This window comes from Sarcophilus harrisii, chromosome 2 (assembly GCF_902635505.1).
Source record: "Sarcophilus harrisii chromosome 2, mSarHar1.11, whole genome shotgun sequence".
Taxonomy (NCBI): domain Eukaryota; kingdom Metazoa; phylum Chordata; class Mammalia; order Dasyuromorphia; family Dasyuridae; genus Sarcophilus; species Sarcophilus harrisii.
Window position 1 is genome coordinate 227,725,179 of NC_045427.1, and position 22,924 is coordinate 227,748,102.

Consider the following 22,924-nt stretch of genomic DNA (forward strand, 5'->3'; position numbering starts at 1 on the left):
CTTAATAAGTGCTTAATAAATGTTTGTTGACTCAGGAAGAAAACTATTAGTGATTACTATGCACCTATATTAATTTAGTAATTCAATTCAGCAAGCATTTATCAAGCATCTACTATCTGAAGATATTGTGCTAAGCTCTGTGACTCCAAAGACAAAAATGAAAACAGTATTTGAAATCAAGAAGGTTATTATCTAATGAAATTACACATACATACAGATAGCTATAGCTATAGCTATATCAATCAATCAAGTTCTCTGGGTGTAGCTATAGGTGTAGCTATAGCTATCTATCTATACGTATCTATAAATATATCTATATATCTATCTATATAGATATAGATATAGAGAGAGAAATTTTGAGACCCAGAGAACTTGATTGACTTGTACATACTCATAGAGTTAGTAATATTTGAGGCAATACTAGAATCTAGATCTTCCCAAATCAAGAATTCTAGGCATTCTGCCATGGTTCCTCTCAATGGGTCAGAATAGAGATTATAGAACTGGAACGAAATATCTATCTGAGACTAGTGTTTCATAAATTCAAGTTTTTAAGAAAATAAATTTTCTAGGTGGTGCAGTGGATAGAACACCAGCCCTGAAGTCAGGAAGACCTGAGTTCAAATCCAGCCTCAGACACTTAACACTTCCTAGCTGTGTGACCTTGGGCAAGTCACTTAAACCCAGTTGCCTCAGCAAAAAAAGCAAAAATAAAAAATGAATGATTAGGTATTTCTAAAAAAATTTCAATTTTTAACTTACAACGGATATCTTTTATGTACATTACAATGAATTCCAAATGAATTAATGATTTAGATACTTTAAAAAATGGTCACAACGATCTGAGTTCAAATGTCTTCTTAGGTACATGCCAGCTATATGACCCTGGACATTTAATCTTTCAGTTATCATCTGCAAAACGGGGATAATATTAGCACTTATCTTACCTTTACCCCCCCCCCCCCATACACACACACACACACACACACACATCACTTACCTTATATAAAATATATAAAGTGACTTTGCACAGCCCTCCCTCACTTAAATCCAACTTACTTGCAGGTCATGGCATCATCTCCCTGATGTCATGGTTCTCTGAGAATAAAAGACAAACAACAACAACCAAACCACCAAAAGATTACTTTATAGAGCTAGAAAAAATGCTACTAAATTTAATCTAGAGGAAAAAAAAGTTTAAAATTTTCCATGGAAACATTAAAATAAAGTAGGAAAAAAGTGAGTCCAAAAATACCATATTTCAAATTTATACCACAAAATAGTAATCATCAAAATAACTGGTTAAAAAAAAAAAGAAAACTCAATAAATGCAATGGATTAGGTATGTAATATGGAAAAAGCAAATTGACCTTATTGATTAGTATTTGATAAACCTAATAACTACAGCAACTGGATTAAAGATTTACTATGTGATGAATACTGTTAGGAAAACAATAGTAGTTTGGCAGAAATTAGGTTTAGAACAACATCTCACATCATATAGCATGATACAATATTGGTATCATTGAATACTTAGATATCAAAGTTGACACCTTAACAAATTAGAGAAATAAGAAAGACCTTTCCTTTTATGCCAATGGGCTGGGGAAGAGTTCATGACCAGACAAGAAATAGAGATGATCACAGAAAAACTGCGTATTCTACAGAGATGTTACAATTTGTACCTAAAGAAGAAAGACCCAAGTATTTATAAAGTAAATTCAAAGTGATTCCAAGAGGGGAAAATCTGAATACATCCACTTTATATGTTTACAGATGAAAAAAAAAATAACAAAAGAGCATAGGAACTTGACCTATGAATTTATTGATATAAGGAACTTCCTCTACCAATGATGATATCTGTACCATCTCCAAAATGTATAATGTTAGAGTTGCCTGGAACAATGAGAGGTTAAGTGACTACTCAGTGTCTTGTGGTCAATAGCTAGTCAGTACAATGGATAGAATTGCTGGACCTGGAGTCAAGTAGATTTAAATTCAAACTTGGCCTCAGACACTTAACAGCTATGTGACTCTGGGCAAGTCACTTAAAGTCTTCTCTGCTTCAGTTTCCTAATCTGTAGTGATGATAATAAGAGTACCACCTTCTAAGTTTATTATAAGGATAAAATGAGATATTTACAAAATGCATTGTAAATTTTCAAATGTTATGTAAATGCTAGCTATTATTATGTGTTTCTGATAATGTTAAGTGAACAAATCCAGGCAGGATTTGAATCTATCTCTTTATGGCTCTGAAATCCATTCTCTGACTATTTTGCCAGAGCTGTCACTATCAAAATGAGAAGGGTAGTCATAGAACAATTACGCTGTCCACATTATTGGTTGTTGAACTAAAATATATTTTTGAATAAGTGAATAAAAAAGCACATTTCTTAAGTGTTCTCTATGCATTTTGGGTTTTTTTTCCTGGTTTTATTGTGAGTGTAAGTTTATTTTTTTCAAACCATTTTTCATTATAATGATTTATTTATTTATTTTTTTATTTAATAGCCTTTTATTTACAGGTTATATGCATGGGTAACTTTACAGCGTTAACAATTGCCAAACCTCTTGTTCCAATTTTTCACCTCTTACCCCCCCACCCCCTCCCCTAGATGGCAGGATGACCAGTAGATGTTAAATACATTAAAATGTAAATTAGATACACAATAAGTATACATGACCAAAACGTTATTTTGCTGTGCAAAAAGAATCAGACTCTGAAATATTGTACAATTAGCTTGTGAAGGAAATCAAAAATGCAGGTGGGCATAAATATAGGGATTGGGAATTCAATGTAATGGTTTTTAGTCATCTCCCAGAGTTCTTTCTCTGGGTGTAGCTGGTTCAGTTCATTACTGCTCCATTGGAAATGATTTGGTTGATCTCGTTACTGAGGATGGCCAGGTCCATCAGAACTGGTCATCATATCGTTATAATGATTATTCAGATAGCAAAGTTGCAGGATACAAAATAAATCCACAAAACAGAATTTATGAATTGGAAAAGGTTAAGAATTCTCAAGAAAGTAGGATTTGTGAATTGGAAAAAGAAAATAACTCACTTAAAAAAAATTAGTGAAATGGAAAAAAATTCCATAGAGCAAAACAACTCATTTAAAAATTCAATTGGATATATACAAAAAAAAAGTTTAAAAAGCTAATGAAGAAAATAACTCACTAAAAATCAGAACTGAACAAATAGAAATGACTGATTCATTGAGACATCAAGAATCAGTCAAGGAAAACAAGAAAAAAAAATGAGAGATTAGGAAAAAATGTCAAATATTTACTTGGAAAAAAACAGACCTGGAAAATAGATCTAGGAGAGATAACCTGAGGATCATTGGACTACCCAAAAATTATGATGAAAATAAAAGCCTAGATACTATTTTACAGGAAATCATCAAAGAGAACTGCTCAGAAATGACAGAACCAGAAGGTAAGATAGGTGTTGAAAGAATTTATTGAACACCTTTTGGAAAAGACCCTGAAATAAAAACTCCAAGGAATATTGTGGCCAAATTTCAGTACTATCAGATTAAATAAAAAATATTACAAGCAACCAGGAAAAAACAGTTCAAATACTGAGGTGCCACAATAAGGGTCATTCAAGATCAGGCTGCCTCAACATTAAAGGATCGAAGGGCCTGGAATCTAATATTCCGAAAGGCAAAAGAACTTGGAATGTAGCCAAGAATAAACTACCCAGCTAAGCTGAGCATTTATTTTTTCCATAGAAGAAGATGGACAGTTAATGAAACAGAGGAATTCCATTTGTTTCTAAGGAAAAAACCAGATTTAAATAAAAAATTTGATCTCCAACCATAGGACTCAAGGGAAGCAGAAAAAGGTAAAAGGAACTGTTGAGAACTGTATTTGTGTTGCGGATATACCTAAAAACCACATGTATAATTTGATTTTACTTATATAACATAAAAAAGGGAAGTAGAAATGGAAAGGGGGATAGTGTCAGAAAAAGGGAAAAGGGGAGATAAAAAGAGGGAAACTACATTCCATGATGAGGCAAAGGAAATCTATCATATCTGAGGGAACTCAGAGAGGGGGAGGAACATTGTGTAAATCTTACTTTCATCAGAGTTGGCTCAAGGAGAAAATAATTGACATATTTATTTTATAAAGAATCTTCTCTCATCTCATTAAAAAGTGGGAGAGGAAAAGGGAAAAGCAATTTGGAACTATGCTCAAAAAGTTATCAAACTGTGCATACCCTTTGATCCAGCAGTGTTTCTACTGGCCTTATATCCCAAAGAAATCTTAAAGAAGGGAAAGGGACCTGTATGTGCATGAATGTTTGTGGCAAATCTCTTTGTAGTGGCCAGAAACTGGAAACTGAATGGATGCCCATCAATTGGAGAATGGCTGAATAAATTATGGTATATGAATATTATGGAATATTATTGTTCAGTAAGAAATGACCAGCAGACTGGGCTTATATCCCAAAGAGATCATAAAGAAGGTAAAGGGACCTGTATGTGCAGGAATGTTTGTGGCAGCCCTCTTTGTAGTGGCCAGAAACTGGAAACTGAGTGGATGCCCATCAGTTGGAGAATGGCTGAATAAATTGTGGTATATGAATATTATGGAATATTATTGTTCTGTAAGAAATAACCAACAGGATGATTTCAGAAAGGCCTGCAGAGACTTACACGAAGTGATGCTGAGTGAAATGAGCAGGACCAGGAGATCAATATATACTTCAACAACAATACTATATGATGACTAGTTCTGATGGATCTGGCCATTCTCAGCAATGAGATCAACCAAATCATTTCCAATGGAGCAGTAATGAACTGAACCAGCTACACCCAGAGAAAGAACTCTGGAAGATCACTAAAAACCATTACATTGAATTCCCAATCCCTATATTTATGCCCACCTGCATTTTTGATTTCCTTCACAAGCTAATTGTACAATATTTCAGAGTCTGATTCTTTTTGTACAGCAAAATAACGGTTTGGTCATGTATACTTATTGTGTATCTAATTTATATGTAAATATATTTAACATCTACTGGTCATCCTGCCATCTGGGGGAGGAGGTGGGGGGTAAGAGGTGAAAAATTGGAACAAGAGGTTTGGCAATTGTTAATGCTGTAAAGTTACCCATACATATAACCTGTAAATAAAAGGCTATTAAATAAAAAATTAAAATTAAAAGAAAAAGAGGAAGAAATGACCAGCAGGATGATTTCAGAAAGGTCTGGAGAGTCTTACATGAACTGATGCTGGGTGAAATGAGCAGGACCAGGAGAACATTATATACTTCAACAACAATACCATATGATAATCAATTTTGATGGATGTGGCCATCTCCAGCAAAGAGATGAACCAAATCAGTTCCAATAGAGCAGTAATGAATTTAACCAGCTACACCCAGCGAAAGAATTCTGGGAGATGACTATGAACCATTACATAGAATTCCCAATCCCTATATTTTTGTCCACCTGCATTTTTGATTTCCTTCACAGGCTAATAGTACACTATTTCAAAGTCCAATTCTTTTTGCACAGCAAAATGTTAGGACATCTATACTTAAATTGTATTTAATTTATACTTTAACATATTTAACATGTATTGGTCAACCTGCCATCAGGGGGAGGGGATGGGGGGAAGGAGGGGAAAAATTGGAACAAAAGTTTGGCAATTGTCAATGCTGTAAAATTACCCATGCATATAACTTCTAAATAAAAAGCTATAATAACAAAACAAAACAAAACAAAAAAAATAAATCCACATAAATCCTCAGTATTTTTATACATCACCAACAAAATCCAACAGCAAGAGATACAAAGAGAAATTCCATTCAAAATAACTGTTGCTAACATAAAATATTTGGAAATCTATCTACCAAAGGAAAGTCAGGAATTATATAAGCAAAATTATAAAACACTTTCCACACAAATAGAGTCAGATTTAAATAACTGGAAAAATATTAAGTGCTCTTGGATAGGCCGAGTGAATATAATAAAGATGACAATACTCCCTAAACTAATCTATTTATTTAGTGCCATACCAATCAGACTCCCAAGAAACTATTTTAATGACCTAGAAAAAATAATAACAAAATTCATATAGCAGAACAAAAGGTCAAGAATTTCAAGAGGATTAATGGAAAAAATAATCAAATGATTATTTGTACAGCCTAGCTGTACCTGATCTGATCTAAAACTATATTATAAAGCAGCAATCACCAAAACCATTTGGTATTGGCTAAGAAATAGATTAGTTGGTCAGTGGAATAGGTTAGGTTCACAAGACAACATAGTAAATAACTATAGCAATCTAGTGTTTGACAAACCCAAAGATCCCAACTTTTGGGATAAGAATTCATACCAAGATAAGATCAAAATGGGTCCATGATTTAGGCATGAAGAACGAGATCATAAATAAATTAGAGGAACATAGGATAGTTTACCTCTCAGACTTGTGGAGGAGGAAGGAATTTGTGACCAAAGAAGAACTAGAGATTATTATTGATCACAAAATAGAAAATTTTGATTACATCAAATTAAAAAGCCTTTGTACAAATAAAACCAATGCAGACAAAATTAGAAGGGAAGCAACAAACTGGGAAAATATTTTAACAGTTAAAGGTTCTGATAAAGGCCTCATTTCCAAAATATATAGAGAATTGACTCTAATTTATAATAAATCAAACCATTCTCCAATTGATAAATGGTCAAAGGATATGAACAGACAATTTTCAGATGATGAAATTGAAACTATTTCCACTCCTATGAAAGAGTGTTCCAAATCACTATTAATCAGAGAAATGCAAATTAAGACAACTCTGAGATGCCACTACACACCTGTCAGACTGGCTAAGATGATAGGAAAAAATAATGATGATTGTTGGAGGGGATGCAGGAAAACTGGGACACTGATGCATTGTTAGTGGAGTTGTGAACGAATCCAACCATTCTGGAGAGCAATCTGGAATAATGCCCCAAAAGTTATCAAACTGTGTATACCCTTTGATCCAGCAGTGATACTACTGGGCTTATATCCCAAAGAAATATTAAAGGAAAAGGGACCTGTATGTGACAAAGTGTTTGTGACAGCCCTTTTTGTAGTGGCTAGAAACTGGAAAATGAATGAATGCTCATCAATTGGAGAATGTTTGGGTAAACTGTGGTATATGAATGTTATGGAATATTATTGTTCTGTAAGAAATGACCAGCAGGATGAATACAGAGTCTTGGAAAGACTTAAATGAACTGATGCTTAGTGAAATGAGCAGAACCAGGAGATCATTATATACTTCAACAACGATACTGTATGAGGATGTATTCTGATGGAAGTGGATATTTTTGACAAAGAGAAGATCTAATTCAGTTCCAATTGATCAATGATGGACAGAAGCAGCTACACCCAGAAAAGGAACACTGGGAAATGAGTGTAAACTGTTTGCATTTTTGCTTTTCTTCCCAGGTTATTTTTACCTTCTGAATCCAATTTCCCTGTGCAACAAGAGAACTGTTCGGTTCTGCACACATATATTGTATCTAGGATATACTGTAACATATTTAACATGTATAAGACTGCTTGCCATCTAGGGGAGGGGGTGGAGGGAATGAAGGGAAAAGTTGGAACAGAAGTGAGTGCAAGAGATATATATTGTAAAAAATTACCCATATATATGTTCTGTCAATAAAAAGTTATTTAAAAAAATAATGATTGTTCAGATTTCCATTACTTTTTTTTAAGAGCAATGTTTCTTCAAAACAAACTAGAAGTGCAAACAAGTTTAGTGACTTTCAACAAACTGATGGATCTCATTTACATTTTGAACACATTTCTAGATTGTAAAACTGCTTGAAAGTAAGAACTATATTCTTTCATATTTTACCCCATGGTGACTTCTACAGTGCCCAGCATAAAATAATTACTTAAATGATTCTAAAAGCAAAATCCATTTTCTCATTAGAGTAGGGTTAGAGAAATTGGGGAAATATAGGGAAATTTGGCTTCTTGAAGAAAAAAATGGCCTTTTAAAATCTATTAGGGCTAGGTGCCAATTTTAAAAAATTATTTTTCTTAATTCATATTTGGAGTGTGCATGGGAAACTGGAGTGGTATATTGGTATTATCAAGCCATTAAAAGATAAGATGAAGACCTCCTGGAATTAAAAGTCTGTGACATTTATGGGGAATAAATACAATTGAGAATTTCACTGAAAACTTCCCTGGGTAAGAAAGATATGAAGTAGCTGTGATCTACATTGGGAAAGTGAGCGCCAACACAGCTGAGATCATGGATCCAACTAAGAATATAACACTTTTTGTGAACTGAGTCATGATGCAGGCATATGGCTTCCTGAATGAAGGAGAGGCCTCCATAGCTATGCACATGTCCTATACTACTTTAAAACTGCAAGAATAATTTACTTTTGGTCCTAGAAGAAATAAAGATAAACTGGAATTTAGTGAGTACTTGAATAACATGGCTGTACATCTGCAAAAAAGGAAAATAATTTCTATATTTATATGGAAGATAGGCTGAAAGTAGAGAGACACTTGAAGCAACAAAACTAGTTAAGATTTACAGTTGTGGTAATAATCCAAGCAAGAGGCAAAGGAAGTCCCCAGCCTTTCTTTTTGACTTCATTAATGAATTTCTGTACTTCAAAATTATGCCTCTACTGTAGAATTTCACTGAATGTCTTGGGTTTCCTTGCCTTGGAATATCCTATCACCCACTTGGACTTCTCACTTTGGAAGATCCCTCTGCAAGGTCCATGCCTTTTTCCATTGGTGAGTTTCTCCTGGAGTCTCTATTTTGTGAAGGAGTCCAATCAAGATTGCCTCATTTTCTTCCTGGGCCTGGGCTTAACTTTCTGGATTTAAAAGTCTTGCTCCTATGCAGGTATCTTCCTTATCCCTGCACTTCCTACAATTTTCAGCTCCTTTTAGTATATATTATTTTTACCATGTTAACATTTAAATTCTTCGAGCATAAGGATTGTATTTTTGCTTGCATTTGAATCTATTTCTTCTCATAGTGTCTGGTACATAGTAAGTGTTTGTAAATGCTTGTTTCCTTCCTTCCCGCCCTCTCTTCCACCTTCCTTCCTTTTGTTCTTTCTGTCATCTTTTATGTCCTTTTCTCCCTCCCTCCGTTCTTCCCTTCTTTTCCCCTTCTTTCTTTCCTTTCTTCTTCCCTAATGTTTCTTTTCTTTCTCCCTTCCCTCATTTTCTCTTTTCCTCCCTCCCTTCCTTCTTTCTTCCTTTCCTTTCTCCCTTCCTCCCTCCCTCCCCTCATTCATCTGTGTGAATTGAGAGAAGGTAGATGTGCAAATGCACATCTGTGCAAATGATGTGAAGGTAGAAAAGACAAGAAGGTAGAAATGAACTAATTTTACATGGGGAGTTGGCAATGAAGAAAAATAAGAAGTTGAGAATAATGCCAAAGTTATGAATCTGATATAATGGAAAAGTGATGGTGCCTTAGAGGAAATATGGAAATTCGGAAGAGAAGATAGTTTGGTGAGAAAAATAATGAATTGTTTTAGATATATTGAGTTTGAGAAATAGATAGTTGACAATGCCTGGTTGATGCTCAAGGACTAGGTTTAGATGGTATATATGGCTACATGAATTATCTTCATGTACTTGCTGATTAAACTGATGGGAGCTGATTATATAACAGAGAAAATATTGAAAGAGAGGACAAAACAAGGCCTAGATAAAGGTTTAGGAATACTCAAATTTAAGGGATATCATCTGAAAGAGGATACAGAAAAGGAGACTGAGAAGGACCAGTCATATAGGTAGGAAGGGAAACTTGTCATGAAATACCAGAGAGGAAAGAGTATTTGGAAGGAGAGAACAGTAAATACCATCAAAAGTATGAGAAAAGTATTACATTTGGCAATTAAGAGCTCATTGATAACCTTGGAGAGAGAGATATCATTTGAGTTATAAGCCACATTGCAAAGGGTTAAGGGAGGAAGTGGAAGTGACAAGTGTTGTTGGAGGAGAAAGGGGAGAGAGCAAGATAGCTGGAGGGAATGATAGAGGCAAGTGAATGTTTTAGAAAATCTAGCATTTGATTTCAGGTACTTGTCACTTACCCATTGATCTTGGACAAATCGCTATCTTTAAAGTGAAGATAATATCATCTCAAATTTAAAGTGAAGAAAATATTTGTTCTTGATTGAGGCTTACTGGAAAAGCAGGCAGTTTTCAATAGTTTCTCACAAACTCCATTCTTTGTTCCCCTACCCACCTTACATGGCCTAATATAGATTCTTTCATATAGAAATGACATACATTAGTTCAGCATATTATCAAGGACTAAGATACATGCTATAAACATTAGATGCAATGAGTCCCTGATAACTGGATGTGGAATCATCAGTCCTCATAAAAACAGAATGAGTTTTTATAGGTTCCTAATGTTAACTGGGGGATGATCTGGGGGACCTGTTATTGTCTGAAAATATACCTTTCTTAGTTATAAAAATTCTTAAAGTATTCTTTGCCTCTCAGGTAATTTTCTCTCTTCTTCCTTAAAAATATTGTTTATTTCTTTTTGATATAGTCTTCATTTTCAAATACATTCCTCCCTTTTGCTCAGAGAACTAGCCCCTGTAACAAAGAATAAAACAAACAGAAAAGAAAAGGAATTCAACAAAACTAACCAATATATCATCTGAATTCAATCATGATCTGTATCCAAAATCCTATCACTTTGAAAATGAGGGAGAAAATGCATTTTCTAATTTTTTTCAGAACCAATGTTAGCCCTTATAATTATACAAAATTCAGATTGTTTTTGTTTTATATTTTTTGTCCTTTACATTTACATCATTGTAATTACTATGCATATTATTTCCTTTTTTGACAACTTCACTTTGAATCCATTTCACATTTGACTTTTCATGCTTCTTTGAATTTTTTGTTGCCATCATTTCTTTCAATGCAGTAACATGCCATTATATTCATATACTGCAATTTGTTTATTCCTCAGAAGGCATCAACTTTCTTTTAAGTTCTTTGCTAATTAAAAAAAATATTCTCATCAATTCTTTGGTATATATGGGATGTCTTTGGAGAATATGTCTAGCAGCAGAAACTTTGGGTGAAAGGTATGAACGTTTTAGTCACTTTCTTAGCATAACTTCATGTTGGTTTCCAGGTTTCCAGAATGATTGGACTACTTTCCAGTTCCAGCAGCAGTTCATCAATGTGGCAATCTTTCCATAGCCTTTCCAATATTGACATCCCCATCTTTGCCAATTTTCTGAGTATGAAGTTTGTTATTTATTGCTTTTTGACTTTGGTCGAGACATAACCTTGGGCCTTAACTTCCTAACTCTAAAATTAGGAGGTTGGATTAGATAGTCTCTAATGTCTTTTCCATGCTCTTATAATGTAGGATTTTCAAGCATCCCCTTCTGTGCAAAAAAGTCTTTACAAAGCAGAATACTATAAATCACATGGTTTTTTGAAACCTCTAATTTATTCTGTATTTTTAAAAAATCCAATTTTGTTTTGTCAGTTCCAAATTCTCACCATTCCTTTTTCTTCTCCTTTGCTTATGAAAAAGCAAGAAAACTAAAACCTATTACAAATATTTCTTGCATTTGCAATGTCTAAAATAAACATAAAAGAAAGAAAAGAAAATATACTTCAATCTATACTTTAAATCAATCATTTCTCTCTTTGGATGTGAATAACATATTTCATCTTGAGTTCTTCGTATTTGTGGTTGACCATTGTGTTAATCAGAGCCAATAAGTTTTAAAAAGTTGATTATCTTTACAATATTGCTGTAATTATATAAATTGTTACCTTAGCTCTGCTCATTTCACTTTGTCTCAACTCATAGCAGTCTTCTCAGGTTTTTCTGAATCCATTAGATTCATCATTTTTTATGGTATAGTAATATTCCATTATACTTATATAATAATTTCTTCAGTCATTCCTCAATTGATGAGTATAACTTTAATTTCCAATTCTTTACAACTACAAAGAAATGCTATAAATATTTCTGTACATATGATTCTTTTCTTCTTTCTTTGAGCTCTTTTGGGTGCAAACCTAATATCAGTTGCTAGGTCAAAGAATAGGATCAATTTAATAGCTTTTTGAGTATACTTCCACGTTGTTTTCCAAAATGATGAATTAGTTCCTATCTCTATCAGTATTTGTTTTTAAACATCTCCTCTAGCATTAGTCATTTTTCTTTATTTTCCATCCCCTAGCTAATTTGATGGATATGAGGTAGTACCTTAGAGTTGTTTAATTTGCATTCTCTAATTATTTAGTGAATTTTATATAGCTAGCTATTGATAACTTGGATTTCTTCTTCTGAAAACTGCCTCTTCATATTCTTTAACTATTTATCAATTTGATAATGACTCTTATTCTTGTAAGGTTGACTTAGTTCCCTATTTACATATCTTAGAAATACTACCTTTATCAGAGAAATTTACTGCACAATCCCCCTCCCCCCCATTTCCCATTTTTCTTTTAATTTTAATTGAATTGTTTTTATTTGTGTATATACATTTAAATTTTATGTAATTAAAATTCTCTATTTCACTTCCAATGAACTTCTCTCTCTCTCTGAAGAACTTCCCCTGGTCAGACATTTGATAGGCAATTTCATCTATTCCCTACTAATTGGTTTATGATATAATCCTTTATATACAAATCATGTACCCACTTTGAACTTATTTTGGAATACACGTGAGATATTGGTCTGTGCCTAGTTTCTATCAGACTGCTTTTCAATTTTCCAACAGTTTTTGTCAATAATGAGTTCTTGTCCCAAGTGTTGGGATATTTGGGTTTATCAAACACCAGGTTACTATGTTCATTTTCTCTTGTGTATTGTTCCACAGATGTATCCCATTCTTTATTTCTTACCTAGTACCAAATTATTTTGATGATTACAGTTTTCTGGCACTTCTGAGCTCCCTTCCCATTTTTTTTTCATTGATTCTATTGATATAATTTTATTTATTTATTTTTGCACTTAGCAATTTTTTTCCAATTACATATAAAAATAGTTTTCAACACTCAATTTTGTAATATTTTGAGTTCCAAATTTTTCTCTCTCCCTCCAATGTTTCCCTCTTCCCAAGATAGGAATCAAGCAATCCAATATGGGCTGTACATGTACAAACATGTTAAATATATTTCCAAATTACTTATATTGTGAAAGGAGAATCAGAGCAAAAGGAAAACCCCACAAGAAATAAAAAAATAAATATAAAAAAGTAAAAATAGCATACTTTGATATACATTTATACTCCCTACTTCTTTCTCTGGAAGTGAATAGAATTTTTCATCAAAGGAATTGTCTTGGATCACTGTATTGCTGAGAAGAGCTAAGTTTATCATAGCTGATCATCAATATTGCTGTTACTGTGTACAATGTTCTTCTGGTTCTGCTCACTTTGCTCAGCATCAATTCATTTAAATATTTTCAGGTTTTTCTGATATCAGTTTACTCAACATTTCTTATAGCACAATGGTATTTCATTAAATTCATATGCAATACTTTTTCAGTCATTCCCCAATTGATAGGTATCCCCTCAGTTTCTAATTCTTTGCCACCACAAAAAGAACTGCTGTAGATATTCTGTACATGTGTTTTCTCCCCTTTATATAATAATATAGATCTACTAATGGTATTGCTGGATCAGAGTATGTATAATTTGATGGCCCTTTGGGAATAATTCCAAATTAGCCTTAGAATGGTTGAGTCAGTTCACAACTCTACCAACAATCCATTAGTGTCCCAGTTTTCTCATATCCCCTCCAACATTTATTATTTTCTTTTTCTATCATGTTAACCAATTTAACAGGTGTGAGTTGGTATCTTAGAATTGTTTTAATTTACATTTCTCTAATTAATACTGATTTAGAGCATTTTGTCATATGATTATAGATAGCCTTAATTTCTTTATCTGAAAACTGCTTATTTATATCCTTTGTCCATTTATCAATAGGGGAATGATCTGTATTCTTATAAATTTGTCTCAGTTCCCCCTACATTTTAGAAATGAAGTCTTTATCAGAATCACTGATTTAACAAATTGTTTTTCTGCTTTCTGCTTTCTTTTTAATTTTGCTTGCATCGGTTTGGGGCACAAACTTTTTAATTTAATGTAATAAAAATTATCCATTTTGTATTTCATAATGTTTTTCTATCTCCTATTTAACCATAAATTTTTCTTTCTTCCATAAACCTGGCAGATAAACTGCTCTCCTAATAATATCACCCTTTATGCCCAAATCATGTACCTATTTCAACCTTATCTTGGTTTGAGGTGTGAGATGTTGGTCTATGTCTAGTTTCTATGACACTATTTTTCAGTTTTTCAGCAGTTTCTGTCAAACAGGGCATATTTATCCCAGAAGCTGGAATTTTTGGTATTATAAACAGTAGATTACTACAGTCATTTACTACTGTGTCTTTACCTAACCTATTCCACTGATTCACCATCACCAAATGATTTTGATGATTGCTGCTTTATAATATAATTTTAAATCTGGTATGGCTAGGCTACTTTCCATTGCATTTTTTCCCCATTCCCTCAATATTATTGACCTTTTGTTTTTACAGATGAATTTTATGATCTTTTTCAAGCTCTATAAAGCAATTCATGGTAGTTTGATTATATGACACATAAGTAAATAGATTAATTTAAGTAGTATTGTTATTTTTATTATATTGGCTTAGCCTCCTGATATTTCTCCATTTATTTTTATATGTATTTGTGTGAAGAGTGTTTTGTAATTGTATTTACATAGTTCTTGTGTGTATTCTTGGTAGGAATTCTCCCAAGTATTTTAAATTATCTATAATTATTTTAAATGGAATTGCTCTATCTCTTTTTTCTGGGTTTTGTTGGTAATATACAAAAATACTGATGATTTGTGTGGATTTATTTTATATTCTGAAACTTTACTCAAGTTACTTATAGTTTTGGTTAGTTTTTTAGTTAACTTTCTAGGGTTCTCTAAGTAAAATATCCTTTGTATAAAAATAGTAGTTTTATTTTACATTTGACTATGTTGATTCCTTTGATTTCTTTTTCTTGTCCTTATTGCTTTAGGTAACATTTCTGCACAACACCGAATAATAATGAACCCCATGTGATTTAGCATGAACTATGCAAAAGAGTCACATTGCATATCTTACATATATATATATATATATATATATATATATATATATATGTAAAAAGGGAAACATAACAGATTGACATTGATATCATAATACAATAACCATGATGGCCCACATTTGTACACTTCATTTCTGCTATACCATCTAACCAATCTGTTTGCAGTTATAGCATTTGCAGATGGAGGAACAGCAGGAAGATATTTATATATACAACAATAGTTTATATTTATATAGTATTTATAAAGTACTATAGTACTTTAAGATATGCAAAGTATTTTACAAATATTGTCTCACAATCTTAGATGGTAGGTGCTGTCCCCATTTTACATCTGAGGAAGTTAAGGTAGACAGAGATTAAGTGATTTGCATATGGTTATACAGATAGTATAACCCTAGTGTTCTCTGGGAAAAAGTCCCTAATCAGATGAAATCCAACAGCCATCAAATTAATCAAAGTCTTATTTAAAGGCAATGGAATGGACCAGGTGAGTCCTCAAGGTCCCTTTCACCTTCAGATTTCCATAATTTAATATATTTCACATTATTATATCTTCAGTTTAGGCATCCCATTGAAGATGATTTTGACACAAGACACATATAGTGCAGACACAAAATACATATATATGTTGTCTCTCTATTATAATGTAAGGTCCTTGAAGTAAGTAAGTCAAGGGATGTTTCATTTCCATGTTTGTATTCCTAGTATTTAGCAAAGTACTTAACACATAGAAATGTTTAACGATACATGTTTGATTAATAAGGCAGAACTTTTATTTTCATAATTTCATTTATTTATTTTATATATACTTTTTATTTTCATAATTTTACAATGTGAAAAATCATTCAGATTTTTAGATATAAGGATGTCCCATAATTAAAAAAAAAAATCATGGATTACTTTTGTGCAACATAAAACATTACTTGAAATTTTACCTTAAAAATAAATGAAATCATGTCTGAATGCTGCCCCACCTCCAAAAACAACCACCAAAAAAATAGTACAGAAAAATATAATGCAATGTGATGTAATATAAAGATTTAAAAAATTTTTAAAGTGAACATAAGGTTTATCAGTCTCTAGTATTATGTTGTTCAGAATGAATGTTTGTTTCCTTGACTTGAGCTGAATTGGTTTAGGAGTCACACTGACATATTAACTTATTTGGGGACAAATTCAGTGTCTTTCAAAAGCTAATTAAAAGAAACCTCTTTATAAAATTTTCATATGAAGAAGCACTGCTTTTTTCCAGGGAAGTTATTTATTTATTCTTTTAATCAATAAATGTCTATTTTGTATCAGGACTCCTTTGGGGGGTATCTTTGGGGACAGAAAGGTTATGTCTCACTTTTTAAGAGCTTGTAATTTCTTTCCCAAGGGGATAAACTATAAAAATGAGAAAAATAAATTAATAAGCTATGATTGAAATAATACTTATGGCCAACAATGGAAGAGATGTGGCATTATATCTGCCTTAATGGCTAAATGTCACACATAGACAATAAGACAGAAAGAACCATGGGAAGTCTTGAAGGATGAGTAGGATTTAAAGAGACAAAGAAAAGAATGGAAGGCATTCCACAGACATATATATATATATATATATATTCTAAATTTTCTAAATTCAGCAGCTTGAATTGTATGTTCATTGATTATTGCTATATAGATCATCCAGTTTAATTCCCCTCTCTGAATCCACTTACTCCTAACATGATTGTGTTTGAGGAGAAAGGGGGAAGTAGTAGATTCTATTCATTTGCAAAAGATCTACATTTTTTATTTTACAGGCATTGCAAATGATAAAATAACATTTTTATTGCTAGGGCATGGATAAACAACAAGTCACATGGGTTAGATGATATTTAATCAGTAAGCCATCTATCTGCCCATTATCATGTGGCTGGGATTGGACCATATTGTCATTCTTTGATCTCTACCTCCCACCTATCTATGTCCTAATTTTATCTTTAACTTTCCAGTAAAATACTAACTTTCAAGAGCTTCAGCATTCCAAAAGATTCTTCCTTTTAACCAAGGGGAATTTTTACCAGGTGAGGCCTATAGGCCTAGAGACAGCATCCCTTGCAGCTGAAAAGCAAGGCTTTTCTCCTCCCCCTCCCCTTTGAACAACCAAACCAAGAAAGCTGAGGCAGCTTTTTCCTTCTAAGCCTGTTGGTACTTGATTTTACTGGGTTACTTCAAAGACATTTGGTTGAAACATCAATTTTTTTTTTTTAAACTGCTACTTCCTTACAAGAGGGACACATCTCTCATTATCCCTTTTGTCTTCAAAACATCCAGGTAAGATAGGAAAAATTATTATGGGGGCCAGCTAGGTGGTGCAGTGGATAGAGCACCAGACCTGAAGTCATGAGGACCTGAGTTCAAATATGGCCTCAGACACTTAACACTTCCTAGCTGTGTGATCCTGGGCAAGATATTTAACTTCAATTGCCTCAGCAAAAAAAAAAAAGAAAAAAAAAAAAAAAAAAGAAAGAAAAAGGAAAGATGATTATAGCCATTTAACCTGTGAGAAGCTTTGGCTACAGAAAGAACAAATAGAAGAATTGCTGTGGAAGGCTATATGCAAAGGGAGTTGGAAAAGCTCTGGATTCAGGAGGAAGGAACCTAAGTTCTAGCATTAGCTCTTCTCCAATTGTTCTTTATTATAGGATTTAGTTTCCTCTTCTGCAAGATGAAGGCCTTGCTTATACTCAAAGATTCTTCCAAGTATACCATTTTATGTTCTAGGGTTCCTTTTACTTCTGATATTGTTATACTTCTTAAAGTGCTTTTCAGTTTTGACCTTTTATTTTCTATATTTTAACATTCATTCCACTTCTGATACTTTATATTCCATGTTCTATGCTCCTTCCAATTCATTCATTCTGTGTTCTGAGATTGCTCCTAGCTTTAACAAATTGTACTTTTATATTTGGATATGTGTTATACTATTGATATCCTTCCAACAGTGCAGATTGAAACCCATCTAGGAACATAAAGCTTTTGTCCATATTTTCTAACCAATGTACTAAGGACCTATTTCTTGACATTATATGTGAATAAAAATAAAGAACCTCTTTCTGGAGTTCTCACTACATTATGGGTTCATTTCATTTTGAGGTCATACATTTTTCTAATGACCTTTAATATTTATATACTTGCATTTCATATATACACACATACACACATATATCTACACTACACTGGCAACATTATAGACACATATACATATATAACACACATATATATATATACACATAAATGTGGTTGCATGTGTATATATCATACAAAATATCCATATAGCTTCTATTGTGCACTTATTTACTGTCAACATACTACAGATTAACAAACCAATCACAAAATATTTCTTATGTCTACTCTATTTCAGGTACTATGCTAAGCATATAAAGACACAAGTAAAAAGGATGGAAAAAAAATCCCTATTTGAAAGGATCCTGTGTACGAAACTTATTCATGTCACCTTTCCATTACCCTTCTTTCTCCATTGCTTTCTGGTTAACTCATAACCTTATTTCTTTATAGACTAGGTATTCGTAGGCATCAATAAAAGAATATTTATTTTTAAAAAGATAGGTCTCTATTTCAGGGAGAATGGTCATTAGGATCATTGTGCATTTTGCCAGAAACAATCCAGGCTATTATTTTCCTATTCATTTTTAGACTAAATTTATTGCACGTACATGCCATGCAAGATTTTTTATATCCATATCTATATGTCTATGCAAATACATATGCAGACAACATACACGTGTATAACATATATTTGTCTATTCATCTATCTATTGATGGATAAGCTCTATGTTTTGTCCATGCAACTAGATATTATATTCAGGGCAATAGGAATTCTTCATACACTGGATTTTTCTAGGGAAGTGATGTGACTAAAATTAAGTCTATAGTGATACAAGTCTATATTAGAAAAATATCTTGGAAAACAAACTATTTGAATTCAGAGGCTGATGATATAGGATCAAGAAAACACCAACAGAAATAGCTTGCATTTGTCTGTTTTTCTTTACTTTCCTGAAGTGTTTTCCTAGCTATACTTTATTTTACCCTTACATTATCCTGATGGATTAGGTAAACCAGGTAACACCATTCTCATTTTACAAATGAGAAATTTGAGACTCAAACTCATAGATGAAGTGATTTACCCATATATCCAGTAAGAAATAAAGGCAAGATTCAAATTCTGAATTCCTAACTTTTTTTTTTCTATAGTCTTCCTGCTACTATATGATAAAGATAGAAAAGGAGAAGAGGATGCAGTTAATTACCCTAAGTAGGGTGGAAGGATGTGGCAACCTGTTAAGGTTAACCAACCAGTACTAGCATCCTATAGGCTGTGGTCTTGTGGTGAATTTAGAAACAGAATATGAATAAAATGTCAGCTTTCTTCAGATGGTACAAATAAATGCTCCATCTACTAGAAAAGCCCAAAAGTAATTCTTCCAGTCCTACCTCTGCCTTTGCTCAGTTCAACTTTTACCTCTTCCAAGAAACTTTTCTTAATGGCCAACATTTATTTTGCATTTGCTATATGCTACCAATGTGCTAAGAGTTGAGGATATGAAGAAAGACAAAAACAAAGCCCTTGCCGTTAGGGAGCTCACATTCTAGTTCAGGAGATAACATGTAAACTCTACATACATGTTGAGATGTATACAGTATAAATGAGAGGTGATCTCAGAAGGAAGGTACTGGAAATAGAAGGGTATTGGGTAGAGAGAGTGATTATCTAGAGATGGAGACGAGAAGGGAGATTGTTTTAGGCATGTGGGACAATCACTGGAAAACCATGAAGTCCAGAGATAAGTGTCACATTAGGAGAATAAATAACAAGAAAACCAATTATTGAATTATAGAGTATGGAAGAGAAATAAGGTTAAGAAAAGTCGAAAGTAGGAAGATTGTTAAGGGCTTTGGAGTTGGAAAGGAAGGAAGGAAGAAAAAAAAAGAAAAAAGGAAATCTGCTGTGAATTGATGTCAGTCATTTCAGAAAACAATTTATAACTGTTCCATAAAACTTGAGAGGTCAAGAAAGGTTTCCTTCTTTCTCGAATTCATTTATGATGTGACCTTTTATATCTAAGTCAAGCATCCATTTGGAACTTATCTTTGGATATGATATGAGGTGTTGGTATATCACTGTGGACTGCTTGTTCCAGTTTTTCTAGGAATTTTTGTCAAATAATGAGTTTTTACTCCAATGTTAAAAGTTTGTTTTTTTTTTTTTTTTTATCAGAAACTAAGTTACTATGTTTATTTGGTTCTACTTGTATACCTAGTTGGTTTCACTACTTGATTTTTCTATTTTTAATCAATATCAACTAGTTTTGGTAATTGTTGCTTAAAATATACTTTGAAAATTGGTGCTGATAACCCTACTTCCTACTCTTTCTATTTTGTTGATTGTTTTGACTTTTTGTTCCTCCAGATTAATTTTGTATATATTTTTTCTTGCTCTATAAAGTAATTTTTTGATATAGCACTAAATAAGTAAATTATCTTTGGTCATAGTATCATTTTTACTATAGTGAGATAGCCTGATCAACTAATATCTCCAATTATTTAAGTTTATCTGAATATAAAATGTTTTTCACAATTGTATTAAAATGATTCCTGTGAGTCTTGGTAGAGAGAGAGCCCAGGATATTTTATATATTAGGCAGTTATTTTGAATGTAATTTCTCTGTCTTCCTAATGGGGTTTCATTGGTAATATACAGAAATTCTGAGGTTAGTGTGGGTTCATTTTGTATCCTGAAACTTTGCTTAAATTATTATTTCAATTGATTCTTTAAGACTCTCCAGATAATTATGTCAGCTGCAAAAAGTAATAGTTTTGTTTACTCTTTGCCTCTGCTTATTCCTCAGTTTTCTTGTATTGCTATAATGAGAATATATAAAATTTTATTAAATAATAATGGCAATGATTGACGTCCAGACTTTATTCTCAGCTTATTGGGAAGACCTTTATCTTTTTTCTATTACATATATTGTTAGCTCTTGAATACAGATAGGGTTATTACTCTTATTAAGAAAAAGTTAATTTGGTTCTATACTTTCCACTATATTTTTAAACAGAAATGGGTATTTGATTTTATAAAAAAGTTTTTTCAGCATCTATTAAGATGATCTATTGTAGAGGGCTGAAACTATTGAGTCGATGCACTGAGGTCAAGAGTGCCGAGTACTTGAGGCTAACTACCAATTGGACAATACTCTATGGGCATATGCTTGGAAAATGGTCCTTTCACTATCCATGCTGGCTCGATGATTGGTGTATATAGAGGACTGTAGGAGGGACTAGGGGGTGGAGTAAAACTAGCCAGAGTAACTTGGGCGGTAGATGAGGGAGAAGCAGTCACAGAGATTCTGCTTCCATCCTGTTCAATCCTGCGTCTAAGACCAAGAAGAAAGACTAAGGACTTTTGCTTATCCTGACTCCAGCTGATTCTGAGGTATCTGGGGTGCTAGGGTGGTCATCACAATCTATTACATTTATTGTTTTCAACATATTGAATTAATCCAGAACTGGTAAAAAAAAATCTTATCATACTGTTTAATCTTTTTAATACCTTATACTCTTGTTAGTATTTTTGCATTATGTTCAATTAGGGAAACTGGCCTATATTTTCCTTTCTATATTTTGTCTCTCTGGCTGAAGCATCAAAGCCATATTTGGCAATGTAGAAAGAATTTGGAGGGATTCTTTCTTTCTACATTTATAAAATAGTTCATACTATATTTGAGTCAATTGTTTTTTGAATTGTTGATGGAATTGTAAATTTATCTAGTACTGGTGTTTTTATCTTTAGGGGTTCACTTATGAATTATGATTCTATTCAATTCTATCAATCTATTCAATTATGAATTATGATTCTATTCCTTGTTCTAGTACTCTGGTTATTTTATAATTATAAAATTGTTCATCTATTTTATCTAAGTTATTATATATCTATCTATATATATATATCTAAGTTATTAGTTTGATTGGCATATAATTGGGGAAAATAGTTACTGTTAATTTCCTTTACTTTGTATTTAATTGTTGTGAATTTTACTTTTATCATTTTTAATGGTTTGATTTTCTTCTCTCTAAGAAAATCAGATTAGCTATTTTTTGATTTTATTAGTTGTTTATAAAAACAAGCTTCTAGTTTTATTATCAGCTCAATTTTTTTTTTTTTTTTGCGCTTTCATTTTTCTTAATATCCTTTTTGATTTTCAGGATTTCTAATTTTGTGTTTAGTTATTTAAAAAAAAATTTAGTTTTTTAGTAGCACACCAAATTAATAGAGTTGTTATTTCTTGTTGAAAGAATTTAGATAGTTAAAAAAAAAAAAGCTTTCCTAATGACTACTTAAGTTGCATCCCAAGAGTTTTAGTATTTTATCTCATTGTTATAATTTTCTTTGAAAACAATATTTTCAAATGTCTAATAGTGTTTTCAGATTAGCCAGTTCACATCTTATTGTTGAGTTGTGAAGACAACATTAGCATTTGTAGAAAATAAACTAAGTCTGATTGATCTTTTCTCTAAATTATGCTTTTTTATCTTTGTACAGCATAGCTAACTTATGCAACCTTTCTTAAGGCCAGACCTCTTATACTTTCCTCTCCTATGGGTTCTCAGGCATTGAGAAGTTTGGGATTACTTTTTTTTTTTATCATTGGCTCAAACCCTCATGGTGTTCCTCTCATTTTGGGGACCCCAGAGATTAGTGTTC

The 22,924-nt window shown here is 32.6% G+C and overlaps 1 pseudogene; it reads right to left on the reverse strand.

The window, feature by feature from the left end:
- LOC111718584 overlaps nt 1-22,924 on the reverse strand; it is a 131,672-nt pseudogene that overhangs the window by 89,287 nt on the left and 19,461 nt on the right.